Source organism: Malus domestica, chromosome 15, assembly GCF_042453785.1.
Source record: "Malus domestica chromosome 15, GDT2T_hap1".
NCBI lineage: Eukaryota > Viridiplantae > Streptophyta > Magnoliopsida > Rosales > Rosaceae > Malus > Malus domestica.
In genome coordinates, this window is record NC_091675.1 from 47,169,033 (window position 1) to 47,187,500 (window position 18,468).

General features: G+C 39.6%; 1 long non-coding RNA gene across 1 annotated transcript; it reads left to right on the top strand.

Moving 5' to 3' along the window:
* Positions 1 to 918: 918 nt before the first annotated feature.
* On the top strand, positions 919 to 16,706 carry LOC114821788 (uncharacterized). Its single transcript, XR_011576758.1, has 3 exons — positions 919 to 1,331; positions 15,748 to 15,817; positions 16,419 to 16,706. It is a non-coding gene; the product is annotated as an uncharacterized lncRNA (long non-coding RNA).
* Positions 16,707 to 18,468: the final 1,762 nt, after the last annotated feature.

Consider the following 18,468-nt stretch of genomic DNA (forward strand, 5'->3'; position numbering starts at 1 on the left):
ATGGTTTCTGAAAGCCTTGAATATTAGCAAACACTAATCTTCATTAAAGGGAGAATTGAAATGTTGTTTCAATTCACAATCGATCGTTAAGAGTTACAATCGCCCATTGCCTCGCTAATAGGAACCTAATGGATTGTACACCGATTAAGGATGAATGTGAAGAAATATAAATGAGATGGATAAACAATTAAATATTTTAATTGAGAATGATCAAGATTAATTAATTATAGAAAAAGTTCGTATTAGGCCTTTTTAAGTTAGTTTCAGGCTTCGAAGCCCAAAAGGGTTTTGGTCCACTAGACCGATTATGTTTAAGTTGTATGACAACTAAAACAAAAATGAGCAAATAGCCCAATCACTTAAGGTGGCCAGCCATAGTGAAAGGAAGTGGTGAGTTATTAGTGGAATTATTGCAGTGTTGAGTAGGCCGACAATGGAAATTTTGAGGATGAAATTTTTATAAAGGGGGAAGGATGTGAAATCCCATTCCCGAATTTCACTATTTAAAATTACGTATTTTTTATTCTTAATTTCAACGTGTTTATAATTATGGCGTATAATTTTTTTCGATAAATAAAAGGACAAAAATGCCCTTAATGAACTAAACAGACTTTTCAAGGATGTATTTAATTCCTGTATGTTTTTTCACTTTTATTTACATATTTGGATAGAGCTTGACCTCACGAGAGTGTAGGAAAAAACCGTTCGCCAAATAGAGCTATAACGAACGAGATATAAACGAGCAAAGTAAGGGCAAAATGGTTATTTGACGATTATCTAGAAGGCTCTAGATTGCTGGAGCAGTGATATGGTGCCAAGTATGTGGCCAAGATGGGAAAAAGAGGAGATAACTAAGGGAAAAGAAGGGGAATGAGCGAATTAGGAGGAGAAGAAATGAGGGAAATGCGGGAAGAGAGAAGGAAGGAACACGAACCTCTTTTTGACATGCGACCCGACCTGACGGCTTCCACGGTTTTCGACGCCTTTCATTGTGGTTTTCTAATGATTTGAAGCCACTCACCACTTGGAAAACATTCCACAATCCTCCCTCTTCCATTTTCATCCAAAAATCGATGGATTTTGGCCTAGGTTTTGTGGATGTCGCGTCAATAGGCTTCAGGGATGCACGACGACGAATGGTCAATTCCGCAAGCATCATCGTCGATCACCACCATCAATCAACTCCTCTTGAGCCTAGGAAAAAACCCCAAAAAAGTTTGGGGGGCGATGGAGCACCAGAGAAGACGAATCGAAGTGCACCCATTTCAAGGGTTTATGGTGGATCAAGGCCATTTCAGGCATCTTCCTAGCCGAATTAGACTTTGGCCCAGGTATGAAAAATGTTTCCCTCATTGAGCTCTACATGTTTGTAAAATTTGGTAATTTTAGGAATTAGGTGAATTTTTTGGCGAGTCGGGGTGGTGTGTGGTGGCGGCGTGTGGCCCGAGGACCCACTTGACCCTTCTAGGATAAATTCAATACCCTGATTCCATATGTGACATTCGATTGACAAAATCCCATCGTTTGAACGTATTTTCGTTAGAGGTCGCCACTTGATCATTATAACAATCGAGGACCCAGCCGTCGGATTGTTACCAAACTTTAATATGTTATTATATGTAATATTTGAGGACCTTAGAAACTTACGGATTGGGAATCCGACTTACAAATCTTCCCAAATTGAACTTCTAAGTTTGTAAAACCAAACGTTGACCACCTCTTAATTTTAGCGATTGGTAGAGATCCAATCGTTGGATCGTTCCGAAATGTTAGGATATTGTTCTAGAAGATTATTGAGATTCTTGGGAAATTAAGGATCAGAAATCTACAGACGGATGCTCCAAATCGAATTACGCAAGGTTGTGGACCCCACCGTTGACAAAGTGTTGACTTTCGGCACATGTCTTGAATCATTCTTAAATACTAAAATTAGTACTACTAAAGACTAAGTGACGTCTAGTGGACCTACATTGGTTCGTGACAGACTTTAATATATGTGATAGGGTTATTACCCTGATTTCGTATTTAGAATCTTTTGTGGATATCACTTAATTTTATAAATGTGATTTCTAGTGAAATGTGAAATTTTTATTTTTTATTTTATATATATTTACCAATTGAACTATGTTTATTAAATGTGATTTGACTTATGTGTTGATGATATTTGTGAAATGTGATTTGAAGTGCTAGTTGGATTGTTTGTTAAATGTGAGGGCTAGCAATGGACCGTTAACCCATTGTCATGGCATTTTGTTGCTTCGATATCATTTCATTTCTTACTTCGTTGACCCGTTCTAAATTTAGTACTTGTGCTTTGTTTAGTTTCGTTAAGCCTTTGTATATTAAGCACTTTGGTTCATGTTTTGTTTCTTCAAGCCATTGTTATGTTTCTTGGACTTCCGCTTGATTCCATTGAGTGGTCTGGAATTGGGTTCTGCTGGGGTTTCGTTGAGTGGTTCGGTTCCCTGCTCAGTCTCGATTCTGTTGAGTGATCCAAAATCGTATCTTGTTTTGGATTTCATTGAGTGGTTTGATATCCATTGTACTCCGCAATTCCATTGAGTGGTCTAGAATCGTATACTGCCTTGGATTTCGTTAAGTGGTCCGATATCCACTGTACTCTACGATTCCATTGAGTGGTCCGAAATCGTATCCACTCGAATTTCGTTGAGAGGTCTGGAATCCCTTCTACTTCACGATTCCGTTGAGTGGTCCTGAATCATATTCTGGTTTGGATTCCCTTCAGTGGTCCGGAATCCCGTTTGGTCCTTTGGTTCCATTGAGTGGTCCGGAACTCAAGGTTGTTGGATTTCGTTGAGTGGTCGGAAATCACATCCTTGGCTTCTCTGATTCGTTGGATTCGGTCTAAATTGAGAAAGATTCAGAGATGTGGGCTTCGGCCAAACTGTGACACTCTAGCCCTGAATTTTGATGTATTGTATGAGTTATAAATTGATTTGATTGTGGAATGGTATTGGAAAGCATGTGTGTGTAAATGGCAAGATGACAACTCTTGCTTAGCTTATGGTTGATGTGTAGTGTGGTACTTTATGTTGTCCGCTATGAAGTGTTTTATGAACAATTCAGAGTTTAACAAATGGTGAACTATGAATGGCTTAATCTCGTTGGAGCGTACATAGGCAGTGTAATAAAGAGGTTAGATGCAACCATAAAGTAAATGAAAAATTCCTACGCAATCCGAATCTTGAGTTGTGCTTTGTCCATATCCTAGAGGCGGGGTATGTTAGCTATATGGGTACTTGGTGACGTCATGTGTCGATCCTAGACGTACGTCAGGATCATGGCGTGGTAACTTTTATTAACCTCTTTAGGGTTTCTTTGAGGCAAAGAGTGAAACATTTTCTCTCTTTCTCTCTACAAAGAGGCCGGCCTACCTCGGAGGATTTACTAGCATCAAATTCCTTCTAGGTAATACATTTCATCTTCATACCATCATCCTTGGTGTGGAGACTTAGAGGTACAAAATCTTTGGTACTTTTGGAGTTCATTTCCTCACATTGTCAAGGAGTAAAAGATAATCAAAAGGAGAAAAATCGCAAGGAAGATCCAAGGAGCTAGGTGGTGACTTGAAGGCCCTTCACTTAGGTGAATCTCTTGTGTAAACAACGATGAGCTTTAAGGGTAATGAATCTCAAAAAAACTTTCTTCCCTTTAATGTTGTTAAAGAGTCTTGTGGTTTACCATTCACTAGACATTGAAAGTCATGTGTGTTGAATGCATGCCTACTTTAAAGTGTTAATTGTTAGCTTATATGTTCAAATATTCTCACTTGTTCTTATCTAGGACAAAAACATTTCTTCAAGTGGTGTCTGTCGATGCAAATTTTTGTCGTCTCTAGCTTTGATGAAAATGCACTTGTAAAACAATCAACACTTTTGATCAAAGACTTAAGCCTCACGCGCCCACGAGGTGGGGGGGTTTGGCCAATGGATCTCTGATGCCTAAGTTAGTTTTTCTGGTAAGAGTAAAGTGTTTAGGGCTTCTTAGGGTAGCAAAAGCTTACCTAAATTTGGTAGAATATGGGGTATATATAGGAGGAGAGGGCTGGCCATAGTGTTAGGGTTTTACCCTACACATGGCAGCATCCTATAGGCCAAGGTTTATGGAGAAATATTCTTAAGATATTAAATAGGAAATAATATCTTGAGATAATGGAGTAATTATCCCTAATTATTTAAATTGGGATTACTTACTTGAATGAAGTCAATATTCAATTGGGAAATGTATTAAAGATAGCATTTGGGTAATTAATCATTATCTTTAATGCTTTGACTTTTCCTTGCCAATGGCAGGTGAGCTACTAAGACCTTTAGGGGTGTGAGCTGCGCATGGGAGTATCTGAGGAGCCTGCCCATTTAATGAGGGCAATCTTATCTTTCTTGAGTAAAAGTCCATGTGTCGCCTCTAGAATTTTTGGGATTATTTTAAGCTTCACAAATGCTCCCACACCTGTTGGGCTGCACGTAGGAAAAATGGCAGTAAGTGTAGAAATCCCAAGCTGCATGGGCTTATAAAGTTTTCCCAATTTGAACTTGATCTCCTTACTTGATTTGGAGATAGATTTCTTCTAGGAAAAGGAAACCAATTGCCCCCAATACCTATTTAATTATGCCTTAATTAGGGGATTAAATAAATTTGGAGAACAATCATCATTCCAACAAGGAAGAGAGAAGCTAGAGAAAATTTGTTCCCCTTCCCTTAGCTTTCTTCTTCTCTTGCCCTTGCAAAGAGTCGTTTCTCGTTGTTGTTCTTTTTCTCTGTGCCGCACCAAGGTAAGAAAATTTGAATTTTTTTTCTTCTTCTTGATTTTTTAGGAGTCTTGGACTTGAAAAATTGGCTCGGCAAGGGTCGAGAAGGCATGAAGGATGTGGCAAGGGTGCCATGGGGCTGTTGGGCACAGGTGGTGCAACACGAGAATCGGCTGGCGTAGGCTAGGTGTTCTACTTGGCTCGACCTTAAGTAATAGGGGTGACCTTAAGTAATAGGGGCGTTAGGGCGAGGAACTTAAGCGAGCTGTAAGACTCTAGCCCATTTAGGCTTAAGCTTGGCGCGAGCCAAACATGGAGAAGTAGTGGACGAAAGGGAAAAAGACCGGCATAGGCCGAGTCTCACTTCCTGGCAAGTTAGGGTGAGAGACCTTGGGCTCTATTGGGTGTGCTGGGTGCGAAAGATATGTGGTAGGGGTCCGGGCCTTGGGGCCTGGCATGCTGCTGGGCTCCTGCCGTTTGGGCCCGCGCTAGAGGAAAGAGATAATGAGGGCTGAGCCCTCAAGTGGCCTTGTGTGTGAGCTAGGTCGTAGGGCCTAGCACTGGGCTTTGCGGTTTTTTTTTCTTCATTTCTCGTGAACTGCCTTCTAAGTATTTTTCTTGCAAAGATTTTGAGATGTCTTCCTCTGATTGCAAAAGTGATGAATACCCTCCACATTTATACCGTCAAGATGTTTCTTTCGGCAAGGTGGGCTACTTCAAGGCTGCACATGTTAAGATTAATTTCGATGAGCTGTTTTGGGATTTTCTTGAGATGTACAAACATGCAATTCCGTCAAGGGTTCACATTAAGCGGGTGAAAGATGATAGTGGTCATGAATCGTGCGACAATGATGCCTCTGCTAGGAAGAAGGCTATTAAATTCCATCAGTATTACTTTGCGTTGGGATTTACTTTCCCTATGCCGCGTCTTTTTCAGGAGGCGATCTGCTCCATGAAATGCTCGTCTACTCAGTGCTCCCCGAATGCAGTCCGTGAGATAGTGATGTTCTCGAACTTAAGCAGGTTCCTTGATCTTGGCTTGACCATAAATAAGTTCCGGTACTTCTTTGAAATTGGCCATAAGAAATATGTGGGGCAACTGAGGACTCACCATAGGCTACTTAATGCTTCCTGGAAAGGTGATCATATGTGGACGAGAAATACTTTGGAGGTAAGTAGAGAGTAGGAGTCTAACTCATTTCTTAAGCTGCATGTTCCAACTGTCTTTATCAGTGGTAAGTGAACTGCTTCATTCTTGGCCTGCTTGAACTCTTTGTTAAGCTACTCTATGACTTTATTTTATTGATTGTCCTTCTTACTTTGTGTAGATTCAAAATTTGGCTCATCTCCAAGAACTTCGGCAAATATGAAGAAAATGCACATCACCTTGGGAATTCTTGCTGAATACCGTGAGTGGCGCTGGCTGCTCAGTCCTCTTCATCTGGAGAAAGACGGGCTACCTCCGAAGGAAGTGATAAAACGAATAAAAGATAAGGCACTTGCTCTCCCGATCTCTACAACAGAGCCTACTGCCAATGAGGTTGGAAAAAAAAGATCCTTCGCGTCTGCTGCTGAGAAGCTTGTCATCGATCTGACTTCTGCCAAAGGGACGAAAAAGACATTTGAGTCTGAGGTTGTGAAACCTGTTACTATGAAGGTAGGCACAACCATTGCTGAAAAGATCACACAACGGAAAGGCTTGGTGATGCCCTCGATGTTTAGGTTTGTGTTGAAGCGCGTGTCATGTGCTATGTCTAGTTCCACTTCTGAGAGGCTCGCAGTTATGAAGAACTGGAAAGTGGATTCTACTACTAAGGTGGTGCCTGGGCTTGTTCATTCTTTCGTTGCGATTGATTCGTCTGCTAAGAAATGAAAGTCTGCTCGCACGGGCGGTTGTGAAAGATCCACCGAGTATGAGGTTGGGGAGTTTCTCAAGGTTTGTGTGTTGCTGAAAGCTGACTTACTTAAGGACGTTGATGTATGCGCCAAGTTTGTTGATAGTGTTGGGAAAGTTATCGTTCACTCAGATTTTTTTACGAAGCGTTCTGCCTACTTGAGGAGGTATTCCCTGATTGCTACTAAGTATTCTAAGGAGGCCGATGTGGCGCTAACGGCTCAACTTCAGTTGGCTGCTACAAAGATCGAGAAGCTTGAATCTGAGCTCATCGTTTTGAAGAGGTCTGATGTCTCTACCCCCACTTCTATATGATTACGGACCACTTATCAAGAAGTCATCCATTTGAAGGCTAAGCTTAGTGCGACTCAACCGATGGTAGAAGCTGCAGTGAACGAAGTCAATTGTGTTTCACTAGTGGTCGAAGACCTTGAGTGTGTCAATTCGGAGCTACGATCTGCTTGTTTTGCCAAGGACGAGGAGCTTGTCTTCATGCATGCTGAAGTTTCTCGTCTCAAGAATGTTACCAGTAAGCTTGAGTCTAATGAAGTGGATCTGCAAGGTGCACTGTTTCCTAGAGAGAACCTAAAAAATGAATTTGGTAAGCTACAGGATGCTCACACTAGATTTGTTGAGGAGAATGCACAGATGAAGAATGAGAAGGTTGGTATTGAAGTGGCGCTTGCTTCTCGTCAGGCCGATTTTTACAAGCTTGGCTATGTAGACCATTTTCAGGGCAAGCCGTTGGATTATGAGTTTTCTGAGAAAGACTTCGAGACTTTCTCTATTTCCCTAGTTGATCTGCTTGACTTCTCGTTTAAGGCTGCCTTTGTTGGAGCAGTTGAGGGTCAGGCAGTCCAGGCAGAGGCTACTGAAGATGAGTTGATGGAAGCTTTGGCTGGTAAAAGCGGTGTGGTTATTGAAGGTGTAGCAATCGAGGAACCAATGGTTATACAGGCCGCCAATGAGTAGTCTTTTTTATTAGACTTAGGATTTTTCTTCTTTTCCTTTTCATTCCGCTTTATTTGAACTTTATTAACCTTCGAGCCGGTTTATCAATTTGCTAGAAATTTAATAAATAGCTTTCCTTGCTTTGTTTCATCATTCTATTTCGCCATGTCTTTTGTAAAACTTTATCGTATGATGGGCGGCTATATGAGCTACTTCAATGAAGTAGTCGATCCCACGTCGTCACTTAGGTTTTAGTTTCGGTTTTGATACTCAAGGAGCTTTACCTGCATGAGGAAAAAATGCAAGATTTCTAACCTATAGAGCCGGCGGCTGAACTTATAGCCTCTGAATGAAGCATGTGAGTCTGTGTAGCTGCTATAGTCATGAATCTCATCTTTAGTGGTTGTACGAGCCTTGGCCCTTACAGGGCATGTTGTGAAATTTTTAACTTATAAGGCCGACGATCGAACACTTAATTATCGTAGAAAGTAGATGAATCAGCGTAGCTGCTACAGTCGTACATTTTAGCTTTAGATCTTGCAAGACTTAAATTGAAGACCATCGTCCGGAAGCTTTGCTTTTAAATAAGAAAACGGGTTCGCGTAGTCATAGCAGGTGTAAGTCTCGGCTTACAACTTCCCTTGAGCTGCCAACCGTTGAGTCATCGGCCGGGCGCCTTACTTACAGAAGTAGACGACCTGCATGACTATTTTAGGTGTTGTTCCTAGCTCTCAGATATGTTTTAGGCTTAAGATGTAGGCGAAATCGCACCTCAGAGGTCATATCCTTTCGAGCTGCTGGTCCCTTGATTTTCTAAGTTGCATGCAGCTCGATACGGATCTCTAGGGCATCAATTGTAACTTGATTATGTAGGTCGCTTAACTAGTATTACAACACTTTAAAGCTGAGTTACGTTCATGAAGACTTACACGTCGAGGACAAACCATCTAGTCACGCGAACATTTTCATGGACAGGGACCTTGTACTTAACATCTCTTTGGATTAGAGACCCAGGCTCCCACGAAATTAAATCCTTTAATCAACTAAGTCGTTTTAGGAAAAAGTCTATTATGGCCAATTCTTGGAACTGTCCGGCGTAGGTAGTTGATGCATTCAAGGGGATTGAGCAGTCGAACAACCTATCCACGTTTGGATATTCCGGAGTAGTTTACCCTCTCACACTAGAGAGCAGACCCAGATAGGTGTCGGGGGATAGCGTAGGCAAATGGGTGTCGGGGGATTAGTTTACCTTCTCGCACTAGAAAGCATACCCAAATGAGTGTCGGGGGATTAGTTTACCTTTTTGCATTGGAGAGCATACTCAGATGAGGTTTTGAGCAGTTGTCATAGGCAGCAATTAAGCCAGGTTTATGAATAACTTCTTGGATCTTCATTGAGAATAAAGAAATGTATCAACCATGCTTGAAGGCAGAAACTGCATACAACTGGGATAATCCTCAGCTTACGAAGTCTTGTTTGTCAAACTTCTTGAGGCTTCAAACTTATTTGGATAGGCCTGAACAGAGTTCAAGAGGTGATGAAAGGTTTCCCTAGGCATTCCTTCACATTTTTAAATGTCGATTGAGAATGCTCTAACCTGGCAAAGATGCCATTAATCTGCATTATCTTCAATGGGGGTTCAGTGTTGGCTTATGCTGCTTGCATAGGCCATGCAACTGGCTTGTCGAGGTTTTTGTCGCACCAACCTTTCTTCGTTAGCTCTTCGAGGTACTGCTTCCAATTCAGGCAGTCGTTGGTAGTGTGACTTGGCCCTTGGTGGAACGCACAATACTTTGTCTGATCCAGCTTAGTAAGATCACCCTTCAAGGGTGGCGGCAATTCAAACCATGGTTCATTCTTGAGCGTACATAGAATCTGACCAATCGGAACTATGAACTTGGTGAACGTTTCAGGTGTTGAGTTATCTCTTTTTGGGGAACAATCCCTTCAATTATTCTTTTACTTATTCCCACAGAACTGCTTGGTCTCATCCCATAATGTGTGCTTCTCTCCCAAAGCATACGAAGTTACCAGGGTCAGCTCCCCACCCATGATCAATTTTCCAAATAAAAGGTGTTAATTGGGAAGCCCATTTTTGAAAGCTACCATTGCTATGCCTTCGTTGCTGCCGACAATCTTAACCTTCTTCACCTTAAACCTTTTGACATAGCTATAAATTGACTCATTCGAGTCCTTCAAGATGTTAAAGAGGTTGTTGGATGTCTTTTTGATTGAGGGGTAGGACGAATATTCCTTGGTGAAAACAAAAAAAAGTTCGTTAAAGTTCCAAACTGAGCACGGTGGTAAGGCATTGAACCAGTCTTGCGCTTTGCCCTGCAATGTCGTGGCGAAAACCTTGCATGTGAGAGCGTCATTCTTGCTATAAAGAATCATCACGTTGTGGTAGTGATTAATATGCTTATCGGGATCTTCATCACCCTTGAAAAGGGTGAAATATGGCAGGTTAAATTTTCGTGATGCCTCTATTTGCTCGATCTCGTTCGTAAACAGTGACTTGCTTATGTTTGCCACGTTTCTTAGAAGGGCATTGTCGGTAGTCTCAATACGCTGGAATCCATGCAGGTGCTTCACTACAAGCCTTTGTACTTCCTCCTGGATTTGGGCATGGTGGGGGCATCGGAGCCCGACTAACCTTAGTTTGACCTGCTAGTCCAAGTTAATCTTTGACATGTCCAACTCGTCTGTTCCGCGATCGTGGTGCACATGGTTCATTCTATGCTGCTCGCCGTCATCCTTAGCGGGGGCTGCCAATAGAACTTGAGCTATCACATCCTAACCCAGGCTCCACCACATCTCGGGCTCGACTCCGCTATAGTATGATATTGTTCACTTTGAGCCCCGACCACGCTCTCACGGTTTTGTTTCTGGGAACTCACATGAGAACTTCCTAGTGGGTCACCCATCATGGGATTGCTCTAGCGCGAACTCGCTCAACTTCGTAGTTCCGATGAAACCCAAAGCCAGTGAGCTCCCAAAAGGCCTCGTGCTAGGTAAAGATGGGAATATACATATAAAGCTTACAAGATCCACTTCTCTGGGTGATGTGGGATGTTACAATCCACCATTCTTAAGGGCCCGATGTCCTCGTCAGCACACTTCCGGCCAGGGATTGGCTTCGATACCAAATTGTCACATCCCGACCCGGGCTCCACTACATCCCAGGGTGGACTCCGCCGTAACACAATATTGTCCGCTTTGGGCCTCTACCGCGCCCTCACGATTTTTTTTCTAGGAACTCACACGAGAACTTCCTAGTGGATCACCCATCATGGGATTACTCTCGCACAAACTTGTTTAACTTCAAAGTTCCAATGGAACTCGAAACCAGTGAGCTCCCAAAAGGCCTCATGTTAGGTAGAGATGGGAATATACATATAAGGCTTACAGGATCCACTCCCTTGGGCGATGTGGGATGTTACATAAATTGGACTGCTCTCTTGCTCTCATCGGTCCACCATGTGGCTGCCTACTATGGTGCCTCGCAGGAGAATCTCCTTGTGAGCCTAGCTTTGTATGGAGGCTTTGCTTGGAATGTCCTGAGTGTTCATCGGAGTATGAACCCAACCTCAAACGCACACTGACTCGTGAATAAATGCTTCTCTACTCACTGAGGCAGAAAAAGACATTTTCCCGAGGACCCAAATGAAAGTGCACACTACCCTAACACATGGTTCATGGCGGGTTGAGTGGCTCTTTACCGAGACGTCACTGGAATGAGACTCGTTCTTCCACCCTCGTCTTGCTTCAGGACACCTCGTCTGGGGCGCGCTACGTCTCGATGTGCTCAAGGAGCTAGTTCACCAAGGTAGTCTACTGCGCGAGGGCGCTTGTCAAATTGGCGACCTACTAGGGCAGGTGGTATTGGCCATTTGGTTGGAAAAGTCTGGATAATCGGTATCTTTATGTGTGGTGGAAGTGTAGTGGACTGCAGGTACAATGCTTGAGCCCAAAGTCGGAATTCTTGTTGAAAAGTATGGTGAAAATAACCCTAGGTCGATCGCATGATCGATGGTCAAAATTTGGATCGTCGAAAATGGCTTTGGATTAGATTGGGATGTGGGTTGAGTCGTTGAAGCGGGTTGCGGGGTGGGCTAACTCGGCTGGATGGTTGGGCCGTGCGTGTAGGCGTGCTGGACTCGCGTGTATGACTGCTGGCCTTGGGCATACGATGCACACTGGGTCGGCGTTGACACTTCGCGGGCTTGGGCTCGGCTGATAGTAAGCTGGGCTTGGCTGGTAGGGAGATGGGCTTGGGCCGCCTGCCCGTTAACTACTATTGCTGGCTGGGCCAACTCTGCTGGGTTCTCGTGGACCTGGGCTTGGAGTGTCTGGGCTCGCTGGATGGCAGTTAGGGCTGCTGCAATAGGCTGGGCCTGCTGTGGAATTTGCCACATCATGGGCCTCTTAGCCTTGGGCCGTGGGCTCTTGTACAAGTAGTGGGCCACTGTAGCAAGCGTCTGGGTTCTGACTTAGGCTGCTGTTGCAGCGATGGTCCTTGCCGTGGGTTGCAAAGTGGTGGGTGCGACGATAGGGCTCCTCCCACCGTCGTGTTAAGTCTTGAGGACCACCGTCGTGCGACTATGTCTTCGTCTCCACTCTTCGGTCCAAATCTTTGTGCTTACGGGGTTCCGTTCATCGTAGTTTTCGAATTTCCAACCATTGTATCCTTTATCCAAGGATTGATCAATAAACTTTTCTATGAAAAATTAATTGATACGACGTGTGAGAAATTCAACATAACAAAAAATTCAAGAAACCAAATGCAAAAGGTTTCTTCGAGTATTTGAATCAGCTCTCAATGAAAGCACCAATTTGTCGATGCAAATTTTTGTCGTCTCTAGCTTTGACGAAAATGCACTTGCAAAACAATCAACACCTTTGATCAAAGACCTAAGCCTTAAGCACCCACGAGGTAAGGAGTTAGTTTATCTAGTATGAGTAAGGTGTTTAGGGCTTTTTAGGGTAGCAAAAGCTTACTTAAATTTGGTAGAATATGGGGTATATATAGGAGGAGAGGGCCGGCCATAGTGTTAGGGTTTTACCCTACACATGTTGGCATCCTATTGACCAAGGTTTATGGAGAAATATTCTCAAGATGTTAAATAGGTAATAATATCATGAGATAATGAAGTAATTATCCTTAATTGATTTAAATTGGTATTACTTACTTGAATGGAGTCAATCTTCAATTGTGGAATGTATTAAAGATAGGATTTGGGTAATTACTGCTTATCTTTAATGCTTTAACTTTTCCTTGCCAAGGGCAGGTGAGTTATGGGTAGTCGTATTCAACTGTTGAGACCTTCAAGGGTGTGAGATGCATGTGGGAGCATCTGAGGAGCCTGCCTATTTAATGAAGGCAATCTTGTCTTTCTTGAGTAAAAATCCACATGTCGCCTCTAGAATTTTTAGGATTATTTTAGGCTCCACAATGTCAAAGCCTAGGTCTAGTGCATGGTGATCCCTTTGGGTTTTGTATTTTCATAGTTTATGATTTGACTTTTGTAATTGTTACAAGCTTTATTCTTACTTCTTTGAATGCAAATTTTGTTAGGAAATTTTGCCATCTCAAATGTTGTAAATGTAGTTCATTTATGCATGAATTTTGGAGCTGAAATTTGGTGCATGTTTGTGGGAAAATTAGGTCAAATCCAAAGGGTGGATTTTTGGATTCATGTTTGTCTTGTTAAAAGTGTTTTAGAGTGATATTAGGAACCCCTAAGTACCCTAGTATGCTAGTATGTTTTTTACCTTAAATTTGAGGAGTTTTGGGGTGTCTTTAGGTGAAAAATGTTCATAGAGTTCTTATGGGTTTTTATGGATGTTCTTAATTGTTCTTGATGTGTTCTTCATGTTCATAACAAGAACATAAAGTTTTGGGTGTTTGATTCAAAATTGTTTTGAATTTTATTTATTTTTTGTTTGTAATAGTTGATGTGAGATGATTTACATTATTCACATCACTATTCATATCAAAACTTTTTCTATTTTTCATGGATATCACCTTTTGTTTTTCAAATTTACATAAGTTTTTTACACCTTCACTCTCTCCAAAACCGGCCACCCTACAAGTATGGTACTTTTTGAGCTTTTATGCAATTACATAAAGTTTTGATACTTTTGTATATTTGCATTTTGACTGGAAAGTTTACGTTTTTACGTAAATGCCCAAAATCACTAAAGGACAAATTGTTTTGTTTCCTTGATAAGGTTTTATAATTGTTGAAAATTTTGGGTTCTAATTGTAATTACATGAAGTTGTGGACTTTTGCGTTTTTACAAAATGACCCCAAAAGTTTGTGTTTTGCATAATAGCCCAATAGTTGAGGTTATTGAAATTAGGCCCAAATTAGCTTGAGCACAAAATAGTTTTGCTCTTTAATGAGAAAATGATTTTCATTTTATTTAGCTCAATTTAAATCAATTCTATGAATCCGAAAATCAATTGTTTAAGTTGTTTTCTTAGTTAATGTGATTGATTAAGAATATGGTGATTATGAACCAAAGGCCTCGATAATTGAGTTATGTTATTGGTCGCTTTACATTTTGAATGATTGGGTTAAGTAGTTTAGATTTGAATGTAATTTGATTAGTTCAAATGTGTTGTAAAAGGGCATAAGCCCTTCTCTTTATTTCAAATATTCCTTTCTGTTTAATTGCATGATAATTGGAATAGTTGGGTCCAACACCCAATAGGAAATAACAATTTAATTAGATTAAACGCGTACCTAAATCAACAACTACCCACATTAGACCCAAAGTCCAACGCAAGGCACATGTTGGATCAATTCAACTAAACTAGTTCATAATCATCCTAAGACCTAAGATGACTATATAGTCCATATGAGGATCCTATGTGTTCGTTAGTAGTTCCATATAGTCTCGCTTGTTTCTTCAAAATAGTGGGAGTATTATATACTACTAATTCATATAAACTTGGACCAATGTTTGTGATAGGCCCAAGTTCTTTTAAAAAGATTAAAATGAAATTGATGTAGCTCAACATTACTCTCTCAAAACGAATATTAAGTTGATAAACGAGAGATGCTTTGAACATCTCTTCATGGGCCTTTGACCATGGTGGCTCCAATCGTTTGTGACTCATACACCAGCTTCACCCTATCATGGGAAAGCTTAAAGTGTGTGCTTACATTCAGGAGGAATCCATATACATATATGATGTGGTGAGGTAGGGAACGAGGATGGCCAACATTGTATCATTGTGAGGCTATTCTTGAACCCTTACAAGAACTAGCATGGTGAGAATGACTTAACAAAGTGCAATGGTGCCAACATCAAATTATTGTGAGGCATCGTTCTCTAAAGGCCAAACTAGAAGGGTAATTACAAGAGTTATAAATGGCTAAAGCGTTATTCTCTCATCATTATTGTTGCGAACCAACATCATTTCATTGTGAGGTGTGCTTGGTGATGGTGAGTCTCCCATACCCCACCAAGAGTTCATCATAACTCTCGAATTTCATTTAGAGGGATGTGGAATTTACCAAAAATAGTGGGTGGTACTATTTGATTTAAAACCCAATCAAGTAGTTTTAAAATCAACAATCTTATATATTAGATGTGTGAGTAAATTTTCAGTCAAAATTTTTAGATTTTACATATTTTTCCAGTTCAGGATGATAAAAATATAGGGACTTTGATTTGTTTATGTGATTTCCACGTACTCTGAATCCAAATAGAAATGCAAAAGGATATATTAGATGTGTGAGTAAATTTTCAATCTTCATCTATTTGTTCAACCCTTAACGATACGTGAATTATTGATTGATAATTTGATAATATGTATGCTATTATTGATTAAGAAAAATTAGTTCGTTCATTTGTTGGGCTTGGTTGTTTTGGCATGTTGATGTTATAAAGCTCCTTTTTATAGTTAGGTTGAAGGTCATGTTAATAGATTGTTTTTTTGGTTGGTTCGATCTGTAACATATGAGATTGTTTTGTTTGAATCAAAATTTGATCATTTTTTTTTGTGTGAAATTATAATGGAATCGCAAATTTGTCAGGTATACCTTAGATTCTTGGTTGCATATTCATATTCCCACAACTATTACATTGTCTCTTGATTGGATGGATTTTTATAATTTCTAGGATCTACGGTTGCAATGCTTTTGATGAATGAAGGAGGAAGCTACTACTCTTATGGAGCTTCTTTGGCATAGTAAGTTGCATATCATTTTTTTCACTCAAAGAATTCATTATCTTGCTATATTTGCAATTAGTAGGGTCTGACAATTGGTAAAGTGTTTGAATAAATGTGTAGAAGTTTGAATTGTACAGATGAAAGTGAATTTTAACAACTCTAACTTAGATTTCTTGATAATTTGATCCAACTTTCTTTCATATGTGTTTGACTATTTTACTATTTTTCTCTATGTAAGTACAACTATTGATCAAAAGCCACATAAACTACTTAACGAAAGCGAAACTGTTGGTATTAAAAGAACAAAATATGATGTAAAGCTTAACTTTTGGGCACTTAAATATATGTTTTTCTTTTTCAATTACAATCACTCACATGAAAATTCAATTGGGTTTGTTCTGGTCTCCAAGAATTTTTCTTTGTTTGGTTATTGATTAATTCATGTGGTGGGAGTTTAGTTTTTGTTTTGCTGCCTATGTATGTATGATTTGAAATGGACAGTTCAATTTGTTGAATATAAATTTGTAATATAAAAGTTCAATTTGCTGTCATTGGATTCATTTCGTTTTTCTGCTTAATTTATTATCTCAAATATGTTAATCTATCCCATTTTCTATAGAATGTGCAAAGTGAATGTAGGTTATTATCGATCTTCAGATAGTGATTATTTGACGACTTCTCCAAACTTGGCTACTCAGCCTTTCAAATACAGAGCTAGGGATGAGAAATGAGTCAGATGAGCTAGAATTGGGATTGTACTGTTCTAAATTATTCGTTTAGATACCAATAAAAGATATGGTTGCCCAATTTAGTTTTGCATTTTCAATGTCTTAATCATTTTCCTTTTATAGCACTTCGTTTTGATTTGTAAATGAACTATATACTAATAAAAGATATGGTTGCTTAATTCAATTTTGCATTTTCAATGTCATAATCATTTTCCTTTGATAGCACTTCGTTTTGACTTGTAAATGAACTATATACTTTATCTTTATCTTGTGGTTACAATATAACGTTTATCGTTTGAATTTGTAAGACAATTTAGCAATTTTTTCAAAAACTAACTATTCCTGCCAGATGCTCAAGTATTATGCCTTCTACTTTTCTACTTTCCCTTTTCTGTGTTTTCCCCCATGTAGTAGGCTTATTACTTGAAACGATGAGTAATACGGATGACGCAATATGATCTACAAATGAATGGTTTCTTATAGCAAGCATATCCATACATAGCAAGCAAAGTATCACTTCATTGGTTCTTAGGTACGACTCCGTCTTTTTAGTTACTTTGTGTTGAAATTATTCATCCTTGTCATGAATAATACATTCAACGCCTACAGCAAAGCACGGTCACATTTTCTAGCTTTTTTTCTAAAGAAGCTAAAAGTTGACACACCAAGGATCCCGAGTTCCCAACTTTGTACGCAAGTAATCATCACATTTATGATTGTGAAGTGATAGTCACTAATTATCCACAACATGAAGATGGTAGCTTCTTCAACTCAAAACATTTACACGAAATATTATAATATTATGTTACAATAATAATTCTAATACCATTTTAAGAGTGTAGTTTTAATACTGTGTAGCACTCCAGAATTTAGAGATGTTTAACTGTTAGATTGGATTTCCACAATTAGATTTTGTATCTTCAGTCTCAGTCATATATTTTTCATATCATTCAATTCTACGCACTGTTTAAGAAATTAAAATTGCAATTTTTTTTATTATCTCTACTTATATTTTTATAATTGTTTTTGTAAAAGTGTGAAAGGTACATATTGAAAGAGGTAGGGGCAGCTGACCCTTTTCTGAACTAGGAATTGTAATAACATTTTTATTGGTTTTTTTTGATAATTTTCCTAAAGAAGTCGTATCTATGATCAATTTTGATATGTATGGTTTAAAATCATTCCAAAATCTTCTTTGTAACTTAGGTTTTTTGTTTAAAAAAAAATAAAGAATGAAAAAGAGCCGAGTTTAAAGAATGGTACCCTGTTCCAGCAAAGAAAGCTAGAGGAATCATGAGCTCCCACCCATTTATAGTCATGCTGCATATTTAGAGGAGATCATACGTATTAGCTTAAATAGTAATTTTTGAAAGCTAAATTTGAGTAATTAAACTTGGTTTAAACAAATTAAAAAGAGAGTTGGAATAGTAGAAATAAAATCTCATACCAAACTGACAAGGCATCCATGTTGGGAAAAATTTAGAGTACACAACTCTAACACAAGTGTTGGAGAGACAACACAAGTAAACAAATTACTTGTATTATACTCACAAAATATTACAACACACACTTTCAAGAACACTCTTTCACTAGAACACTCACACTCCTACAAGACTACCCTTACTTCTCACTCTCACTTGGCTCTCTCTTACTTCTTCTTCTTGATTGCTTTCACACTTTGTTACAAGCTCACACACACACACACACACACCTATTTATAGGTGTGGTTGCCGACATAAATAATGCTAGAATTTTCTAGCATATTATTACACATACAGAAAACCGACTTGCTTTCCTAAAAGGCTTTGAGTTCTTGTAGCTTCTAATACATTCTTTAGCTTAGATATTTAGGTGGATAACCAACTTAAATTGCTAGAATCTTCCAGCTACTTTTGCTGACAAAGATTGCTAGATTTTTCTAGCTTTTGCATGCATTGGTTT